The sequence below is a fragment of the Vigna unguiculata genome, chromosome 1 (assembly GCF_037176805.1).
Source record: "Vigna unguiculata cultivar grain cowpea cultivar isolate G323 ecotype 2 chromosome 1, ASM3717680v1, whole genome shotgun sequence".
NCBI lineage: Eukaryota > Viridiplantae > Streptophyta > Magnoliopsida > Fabales > Fabaceae > Vigna > Vigna unguiculata.
This window is the reverse complement of record NC_140792.1, coordinates 24,523,543-24,533,301: the sequence shown is the minus strand read 5'-3', so window position 1 is coordinate 24,533,301 and position 9,759 is coordinate 24,523,543.

The window sequence follows — 9,759 nt, the reverse complement described above, 5'->3', positions numbered from 1 at the left end:
CTTCCCAGCCCCCTAGGCTGCCCTTCTTGCAGCTAGGGTTTCTCTGTCCTTTCATATTCATGCCAAAAGAAAATTTGGCAAAAAGAAAGTGTAATTCGTTTTTAGCAAAGTTTGAACACACAACCATTCAATCACAAAGCAAGTGCACAACTAATTCAACTAATATATGATTTGTGATAATTGCTATAATTTTAGGATTACATTATCACTACTCACGTTCAAACTTAACATTAAAATAATACACTTATTAAAATAGCATACAATTAGCATACATAGGACTCAAACCCAAGTCCTTTCAACATAACTAAGTACCCTTAACTATTTGAGCTAGTACTTTTGCACATCATAACAAATCACATTAAATGCCATAAAGGCTCTCACGACCTGCATTTATTAAATAATTATTTATTTAATTATTTAAATTTGTTGGGTCTTACATAAAACATCAAAGATTTCATACATACTCGCATGCCTCTCACTTTAACTAGAGCAAACCATCCAATCATACCATCAATAACAAGCATGTGAGAAAATAATGCAAATTTGCATCAGGTCTCGCTCAAGCTAGGAGCCCTCGCTAAGGCAAAAGCAGTGCTCTCGCTCAAGCTGCAGGGTCTCGCTTAGGCGAGATTGCGAACTGAGGTCCTGGGGTTTCGCGAACTCTCGCTTAGGCGACTCGCCTAAGCGAGATGGCTTTTCGCTCAAAACTCAGTTTTTTCTCACGTGAGCAAGCGTTCGAGCTAAAACCACTGGGCGAGCTTCTGCTACTCTTGCCTAAGCGAGGCGAGCTCGCTTGAGCAAAAATAGTAGTTCTCCCTCACTATTCAACGCATGTACAACCAGAGAGTTATCCCAAACAACATACCAAGCATATTCATTCCAAAGTAGGCACCACACAATCACTAGAAATGCACAACAGAACCAAAAGCATGCAAAATAAACTCAAGATACGAAACCCTAGCTTCCTATACCTAGAAAGAGCTAGTAGAATATCCCGACACCCAAGCAAGTGAGTACGACAGACCACGGAGTAGATTCACGAGCTAAAAAACAGAGGAACAGATTCAAATGGGTTACCATGGTGAACCCTAGTTAGAATCATGATGACAAAGCTCAGAATAAAGAAAGCATGGTGAAGAATCAACTTACGTGGATTGAAAAATGGAGTTGAGGTAACACAAAGAAGGGTAAGACCCAAATTCTAGCAGAGCTTCTGTGGGGAGAAAAGGGAAGAGTGAGAGCAGTGATTTTGGCAAGTGAGTGCAAAATGAGGGACCTTAGCTGCTTTAGGGGCCTCCCTATGGGCCAGCCTTTAGGCCCATCTACTTAGGATAGACCCCTAAAAATTAGGGCAGAAAAACAAAGAAATAAAGTGGGCCTTACAAAGGTGATCTAATGGTTAGAAGGAAGGAAAAGAAGGGAAGTTTATGGGTTCAAAACTAAACTTTGCTAAAATTATCTAGGTTAGAAGAAGATATGTCATCATAAATGATTTTGTCTAACAAGGCTTAAAAGAAATCTTACTTAAAACTAGGGATGCCAAAAAAATTCGTACTTGTAGGTAACAGGCAAAAAATCATGATTAACATATTGATTTTGAATGAGTTATATTTTTTATCAATTAGTTTTAAAAAAAATTCATTTCTTCGTAAACTGTCATTCAACACTTTTTAAATGAGTTATTTGGACTTTGTTTAAAATTTATGAATGTTATGTATTATATTTTTTTTGAATTTATGATTAAAATATGTTATTAAATATTTATTTGTAAATACCCGCGAGTATCCGTGAATATTAAAAAATCATGTGGGTACCTGCATAACGGATACCCGACGGATATAGGTTTAAGTACGGGGAGAATATATATCTAGCGGGTAGGGTACGAAGGACCTACTACCCGTACCTTACCCTCCCCGTTGACATTCCTACTTAAAACAATATATGGAACATAGCTATTATACAATAAAGTTAAGATTAAATCATCTATGAGTGTATAGAATTGCACTCTTTAAGGATGCACCCAAATTTGATTGTATCTAAAGTGTACATCCCATAATCTCTTATGTCTTATGACACCAAAACTAGATAATTGATAAGTGTCTATCTTACTTGATTTTATACATGGTTAGAAGGAAGGAAAAAGAAGGGAAGGTTGTGGGTTTGAAACTAAACTTTGCTAAAATTATCTAGGTTAGAAGAATATATGTCATCACAAATAATTTATCACAAATGATTTTGTCCAGCAAGGCTTAAAAGCTTATTTTAGCATATAATTTCTTTCAAAGCTCATTTATCCCACTTAAAGAAATCCTACATAAAACAATATATTGAACATAGTTATTATACAATAAAGTTAAGATTAAATCATGTATGAAGGTATAGAATTGCACTATTTAAGGATGCACCCAAATTTGATTGTATCTAAAGTATACATCCCATAATCTCTTATGTCCTATGACACCAAAACTAGATAATTGATAAGTGTTTATCTTACTTGATTTTATACATGGTTAGAAGGAAGGAAAAAGGAGGGTTGTGGGTTTGAAACTAAACTTTGTTAAAATTATCTAGGTTAGAAGAATATATGTCATCACAAATGATTTTGTCTAACAAGGCTTAAAAGCTTATTGTATCTTATAATTTCTTTCAAAGCTCATTTATCCCACTTAAAGAAATCCTACTTAAAACAATATATTGAAAATAGTTATTATACAATAAAATTAAGATTAAATCATCAATGAGTGTATAGAATTGCACTCTTTAAGTATGCACCCAAATTTGATTGTATCTAAAGTATACATCCCATAATCTCTTATGTCCTATGACACCAAAACTAGATAATTGATAAGTGTCTATCTTACTTGATTTTATACATGATTTTGGCACTTGAACCTAATGTAATGTACTTTACTTTTATTAAATGAACCCTCTTTTACTTTTATAATTTATAGAAGTGTTATGGAGAGCCAGATGTGTTAAAATCTAACACATTTTGCGTGAATTGCAGTACTTTTTTGGAAGAATTGAAGAATGGAAACCCTAGCTACGAAATTGTAGTTGACTATTGCAATGTAGTTATAATAGAATAAAAATTCATAGCAAAGAAACCTTGAGCACTCCTGCGCTGACAATTGTACAAGGGGCTTGAGTAGAAGGAAACCCACCATGGAGGGAAACACCAAGTGCAGTCACCATGAATTTAGTTGAAGCCAATCCTTTGAAGTTTATAAAAATAGAGTCATGCTTATTTATTGGAGGCATATTTTAGCTCATTTATAGGTTTTCTTTAGAACGCTTTTCTTATAATTGTTAAATACTTTTGCATAGATGATTGAGGTCATACCCAAACAAATAAAACATATAAATGCAGTACTTAAGAGTTAACCCAAGGTTGGCTCCCAATGACCAAACCTTTCATTCAAAGCTTTCCAGATACAATTTAACATAACAATAAGGGGGAGGGAGTTGGCAAATTCAGATTAAATTTTAGAATTATGAAAAATGGTTTTGCAAATTTTAATAAAATAGATTAAAAATAGTATTAACTTCCTTGAATTCGAATGCAATTTTTGCTTATCATGGGTCATGAAATTAGGGTTCTGGTCTCACCCAATCCACACGTTCAAACCCATTAAGTGAAGGTCAAAAATGTGTTTCAATGCACAATTAAGCAATGCATACATTTATTCATTTGTGGTAGCCGACCTAATTCATTAAGCATGAACGAAATCAACCAAGAACACGCTACCCAATCTATAAATTAAGCATTAACATATTAAGATTATCCATTCATCATAGAATAAAGATGAAGAAAGACCAAAACGCAAATGCAAAATAGAACCTCAAAGCTTAATTGCATCTTCTTCAAGTAGTCAATACACTAGATAAGAAAGCCATGGAATTGAAATTACAAAGCAAAGGTAAACAAAAATACATGACCACCATGAAGAAAACAGACTGAAACAATATACAAATGCTAAAAAACGCTCCAAAACGTGTGGAAAATGAAGGAAGAAGATGGCTATCCAAGAACCTTAAACCATACTCAAACTCGTGGTCACATCACCACAGATCCACATATTTATAAAAATGTCATTTTGGTCAGTAAAATTACAAAAATGCCACTATGGGTTGAAAATGCTGGCCCAATGACGTGGACAGGCTAATTGACATGGCGCAAATGTGGCAATGATGTGGAAATGACGTGGAAACTCTCTCTTCACCTTATGAATTCTATTCCAATGCTTACCCTTAAAGTAGTAAAATGAGACATCCAAAGTGTCCAAGGTTAGGAGCAGAAGGATTAAGTATGATAGAGGCACTGTCATGAGATTATTGGAAGCATCTAGAAACATGTCTAATGAAGAGAATGAGGAGTTAAAAAACATGATGAACGATGTAAGTCCTGATCAAATTATTGTAGAACTATGTGTGGCTGGGAGGACATTTGACCTAGGTAGGGACAACCACAAAAGATACCAAGGAGCAGTATGAGGACTCTCATAAACATTTGGGTCACATTTTTATTCTCAAATGTGACACTAAATTCACATGTATCTGGTTTGACAATGGATAGAACTCAATTAATTTACTACATCATGAGAGGTTACCTCATAGATGTGCTTAATATCATTAGTGAGGAATTATTCAAGATAACCATCCTTGAACCCATTTTAAAAGGTACCACAAAGCCTCTAGAATTCGCAAGCTTGATGAATGAGTTATGTAAAATACAGGAAATGGTGATTCCTAATTACATGAGGAAGAAGTTGAGGTTGCCAATTAACAAAGGATATATTCAAGCTAATTGCACTAATAAGTGTGATAATGTGTAGGGCCTAGCGCCACAACCTCAGCAAAGTGCCAAAGCACAATTTCACTTCCAACAGTATAGGCAACATCAAAATGCACTTCAATCTTTAATGGTTGGTGTTTAATACATTCAGTAGTAGCTAACTCCCACACATAAGGCTTATATATTCCATTTCATGAAGTCCTCTACAACTTTGTCCAGTAGTAGCAGCACAACTAACTATTACAATGCATGAGACCAACTGAGTTTAGGCAATATATGACATGGCTTGGGGACAACCCTTTCAATCAGGGAGATCAAAGTTCAACAACAACAATATGCAACAACCACAAAAACAACAACAGTCACAATAATAATCTCACAACACCAATACTAAAGTCGGTGAATCTAAAAGCATACAAAACACGAACACTAAAGTGGGTAGATCAAGTGGATCAAAGAAAGTGCAATCTTTAGAAAGCACTAAATCTGATGTTGCACATGATGAAGGAAAAGATAATCCCTCCAATGAAGATGAGTCTGAAGATGCACAAGAAGAAGGAAAGCGAGGGTCTTCAAAATCAGAAAAGTTCTTTAACTTTGATTAAGTATCAAGGTCACCTGGTTAAGGAGATCAGTGAAGACACCACCACAAAAGATTGAATTTCCTTTTATTTTTATGGCTTTATAAATTCTTTCATTTTAAATTTCAGTTACGATTTTTCTGCTTTAGTTTGTGTTTTGGCTTTTACACCACATAACATAAAAGTTGTGACGTAAATAGATAATTTTGTGTTAGGACACCATCTAAAACTCACAGTCATAAATGAACTTTGATCTTTTTCATATCTAGAGCTGTCAAAATGGATTAGAACCCGCGAGCTAACCCGACCCACTACTACAAAAAAAATTATTTTTTAGTGAAGGTTTTTTTTTTTCAATTTGTGAGGGTTTTCACCCTCCACAAATTAATTTGCAGAGGTTTTCTAAACCTCCACAATTAGAGTTGCCACAAATTATTTTTGGAGGTTTTGAACGACCCCTGGTATCTAAATTATATTGCAGAGGTTGTTTTATGGAGGGTTTTAACCTCTTCTATTAGTGACTATTATTTCGTGGAGGTTTAAAACCTCCTTTATTTATTATTACCTACCTACATTTTTAATTTAATAATTTAATGAAATTATTTTAATAATAAAAAATAAACAAAATATATAAATTTGTAAAGTACACAAAAATTAACCAAAATTAATTTTATTAATGATTTGATAAAGTATTAACAATTACAATGTAAATATAAATAAAGAAAATACATAATGTTGAAAAAAATACATAAAAAAACATAATGTTGGAAAAACAAATACATAATGATCTAAATATAAAAAACTGAGTTTAGAGTTTAAAACTACTCATAAAAAAATAAAACTATTGATCTCTTTGTTGTCGTTCTTCCTAATCCTCTGACGATTCTTTCTCGAAGCGCTTGTACCCAATAAATACTCGGGCTCATTTGCATCACCAACTTGCTAAAATGATAAAAGAAAAATATTAAAGCGAAAATTTAAAATTTAGAAGTTAGAAAAAATGAAACAAAAAATATAAATCCTTAATGAGAAGGATAAAATTTAAAATAGTAATCCAAACTTAAATGTCTAAAATTGTTTATCAGATTATTGTAGTTTATTCCAGAGGCATTAACCTATCAAAAATCTAAAAAACTAAAACGAAGTTAAAGTCATATTCATAGCTCCATGGATGCAATTATTAACTTAAATTGAACCTGTTGCCTTTGTAAATTTCCAACTTAAGTGGCATCTAATAGGACTAGTATATTTATAGTGGTGTAAGAATTTGCCCTCTGTTCCTAATGTTGATCTAGCAAAAAAGAAATTACTAGTGTTATTAGTTCATAATGGACAAATATATTTTAAGAAATCTAGACATCGAACCTCCTCAAAATTTACATGGCAACCTAGAAGTCTTAATGCTTACAAACGTGCAAGGATGCTAAATTATGAGTTACAATGAAAAACACTTTTGCTGTAGAATATGGCAATAAATGAATTTTTGTGTAATCTAATTATAGTAGTAATTAGAATGAAAAGATGCTTACATTATATTCAGATTTTCCAACTTATTTAAATTATTTCTAACCTTCTATCTTTAGAACCACTATCAAGACCATCATTTTATTATGATCAGCCTTATGCCTGTCTAGCTCTTTCTCCCTTTCTTGCTCTCGCTCCTCCCTTTCTATAAGCTCTTTGTAATATATTGCAATATCTAAAACCATTAAAGCAACTCCAACATAAGACTTTGAAACCTGAAAAGAGAAGTGATGGTTCAATCATAAAGAATAGTTAACAAAAAAGTGATAATATAGGCTGTTGAAGTACCACTTGGTAGATTTCAGACAAGAATATATAACATTTTGTTGGTTCAATCACAAAATTTACAACATTTTGACCAACGTAGAGTTCAGACCAGAATAGTACTCACTTGAATCATTCCAGGACTGATCTTGATTGGACTTATTGGCAACTCCCTCCACAATGGTTGCCTTTATTCCTTTATTTTGTTAACAATTTAAAAAAAAAAATTCTTAAGCCAAACACAAGGAAAGGATGTGATAGCAATTGATGCATATTGAGTTGCATTATTAAGTAATATAACAGAGAGATGAAAGTAAATATTGGTTGAAGACTTACCCTTTAAGCGCTTGTATCTAGTTTTGCACTGAGGGCAAGCTTGGTTCCCGTCCCCTTTTTCATGCAAAACAAACTTCTTGATTTTAGGGGTCTGAAAATACAATAAAAGACGTGTAGGAGTTTTCATTATCAATGTTTCACCATGTAAAGAAGCAAAAACACTATGTAAGATACAAACCTTTCCATCAAATAAGATGTCCAGGCCACAAGTGAAAATAATTATAAAAGTAATCTCCACACAAAGTTGTCCTTGGTTGAAGATTAGAGGTAGAATGAATACCCATTTGATCCACCTATAGAGTTAGAATTAAGAATCAAACTCCATACAAACCAAAACGCATTCAGGAAGTTTACTATCTCAAAATATTGAGAACTAAATCAACAAGTTAAATAATTTTGAAGTCAACACTTGGATTTGAGATATGATGAGGATCCATCTTGTCAGAAACATAGATGAGAGGATTAATCATAAATCCTTTTACATCTTTCGCCCTCAATTAACATTAGAAATTCTTAGTATTGATCAGTTAATTCAACAACAAAAAAAACATAAATACATGAGCAGGCAAAACAAGTCAAAACACTTTCCTCATATAGGATATTGCAAACCTTTCTCTAATATAGCTTGTAAAGTGAAACACATAAAAGTCACCTCGACTTATGATAAAATAGACTCTCAATTAAAAATATTAATAAGATATCTAAATGCATTAATATCTTTCTGTAAACTAAACAATGAGTCTCACTTGATAGCAACTTTTTAGAATGAGGAACAACCCTCAACACGTGTCTTTGCACTTCCAATGATTTTAGAAAGCTGTTGCATGTCATCAACATTCCATAGGTGTTATGGCAATGGAACCCGAGAAAATGACTTATAGATTTTTTTGAGATGTTCTACCATTAACATTTAAAAATAGTTAGTAATAAGAACGACTGTTTCATGGTTAAATAATATATGAATCCAAATAAGAATGAATGCTTTTATGCAAGTCCATGATAAGTAATATATAATTAAGAACAATTTACATTGCATCACAAATAAACCCACAAACATCGCATCCTAAGAACGTCAATACATGTTCAAACATAGCAATGAATCACAAGTTAGGTTTCAACATTCTCCTATTTGACAAATTAGATAAAAGTGTGAATCGCGGTACCATGAGTGCAGGTGAATCGAAAGTGGAATGCTGGAAAATCAATCGGAAGTGCATGCTCCTAAGCTGCGAACAACTACGATGGAGTGATAGAGTGACGGAACAGGGCGAACAACTCCGATGAGCGATAGGGCTGTCTATAACGGAGTGACAGAGAGTGTGTGATGGAGTGACTGATTCACTACTTAGGCTAGGACGAAGGCTACTAAGGAGCCTATGATGGAGACTGAATCGTGATTAGCTACTGAGGCCACGACGGAGATGGTGTGACAAAAAGAGCTACGACAGAGTGAATCGCAGAGTGAAGCTGATTCGAGGAAAAGCTTAGGTTTTCGAGAGGGACGAACAATATTTCGTGGCTGAGGAGGCTTAGGTTTTCTAGGAATGAACGTGTGAATGCATTGAAGGGAAAATGTAGATTAATTTCTAGGGGTCATAAACCTCTTCAAAATAAATAAAACCCCTATATTATTAGCACTTACATAAACCATTATAATTAACCTATATCATATTTATTTGTGGAGGTTTTTTTTAACCTCCAAAAATTAACCTTCTCTAAATAACTTTTTTTTTTGTAGTGCACCACGGGTTCGAACCGAGTTGGGTTAGAAATTTTTTACAAATTTTAATATGGGTTAATTTTTACCCGACGCACACCTAGAACTTGGCTCACTCGGGTTGAACCCGTGGTGAGTCAGGTTGGCTCACCAACTCGCAAATAAAGGATTATACAAGTGTTTTAATTATGTTGGACTTTGCGTTTGGTTCGAGTTAGATTATTTTTTAACTAACACATTGGTATTTTTGTGATTTTAGTTTGTAGTTGGTGTTTAACATCCTTTTTGATTGCATTTGGATTATATTGAAGTTCATTTAGATTTTAATCATAATTATAATTTAGTTTTTTTGAGATTGAAGAAAGAAAAAATTCTATTTTTTTTTAGTTAAGTAAGCTAGTGAGTCAACCCGTTTAACCCACCAACCCGTGGTGGAGTGGATCAGATTCGAATTTCTTTGGCTCGCTAATAAGTGAGTCAGATTTGATTGACTCACTAAATTACCAACCTGTGATGAGTCGAGTCAGACCGAACTGAATTAT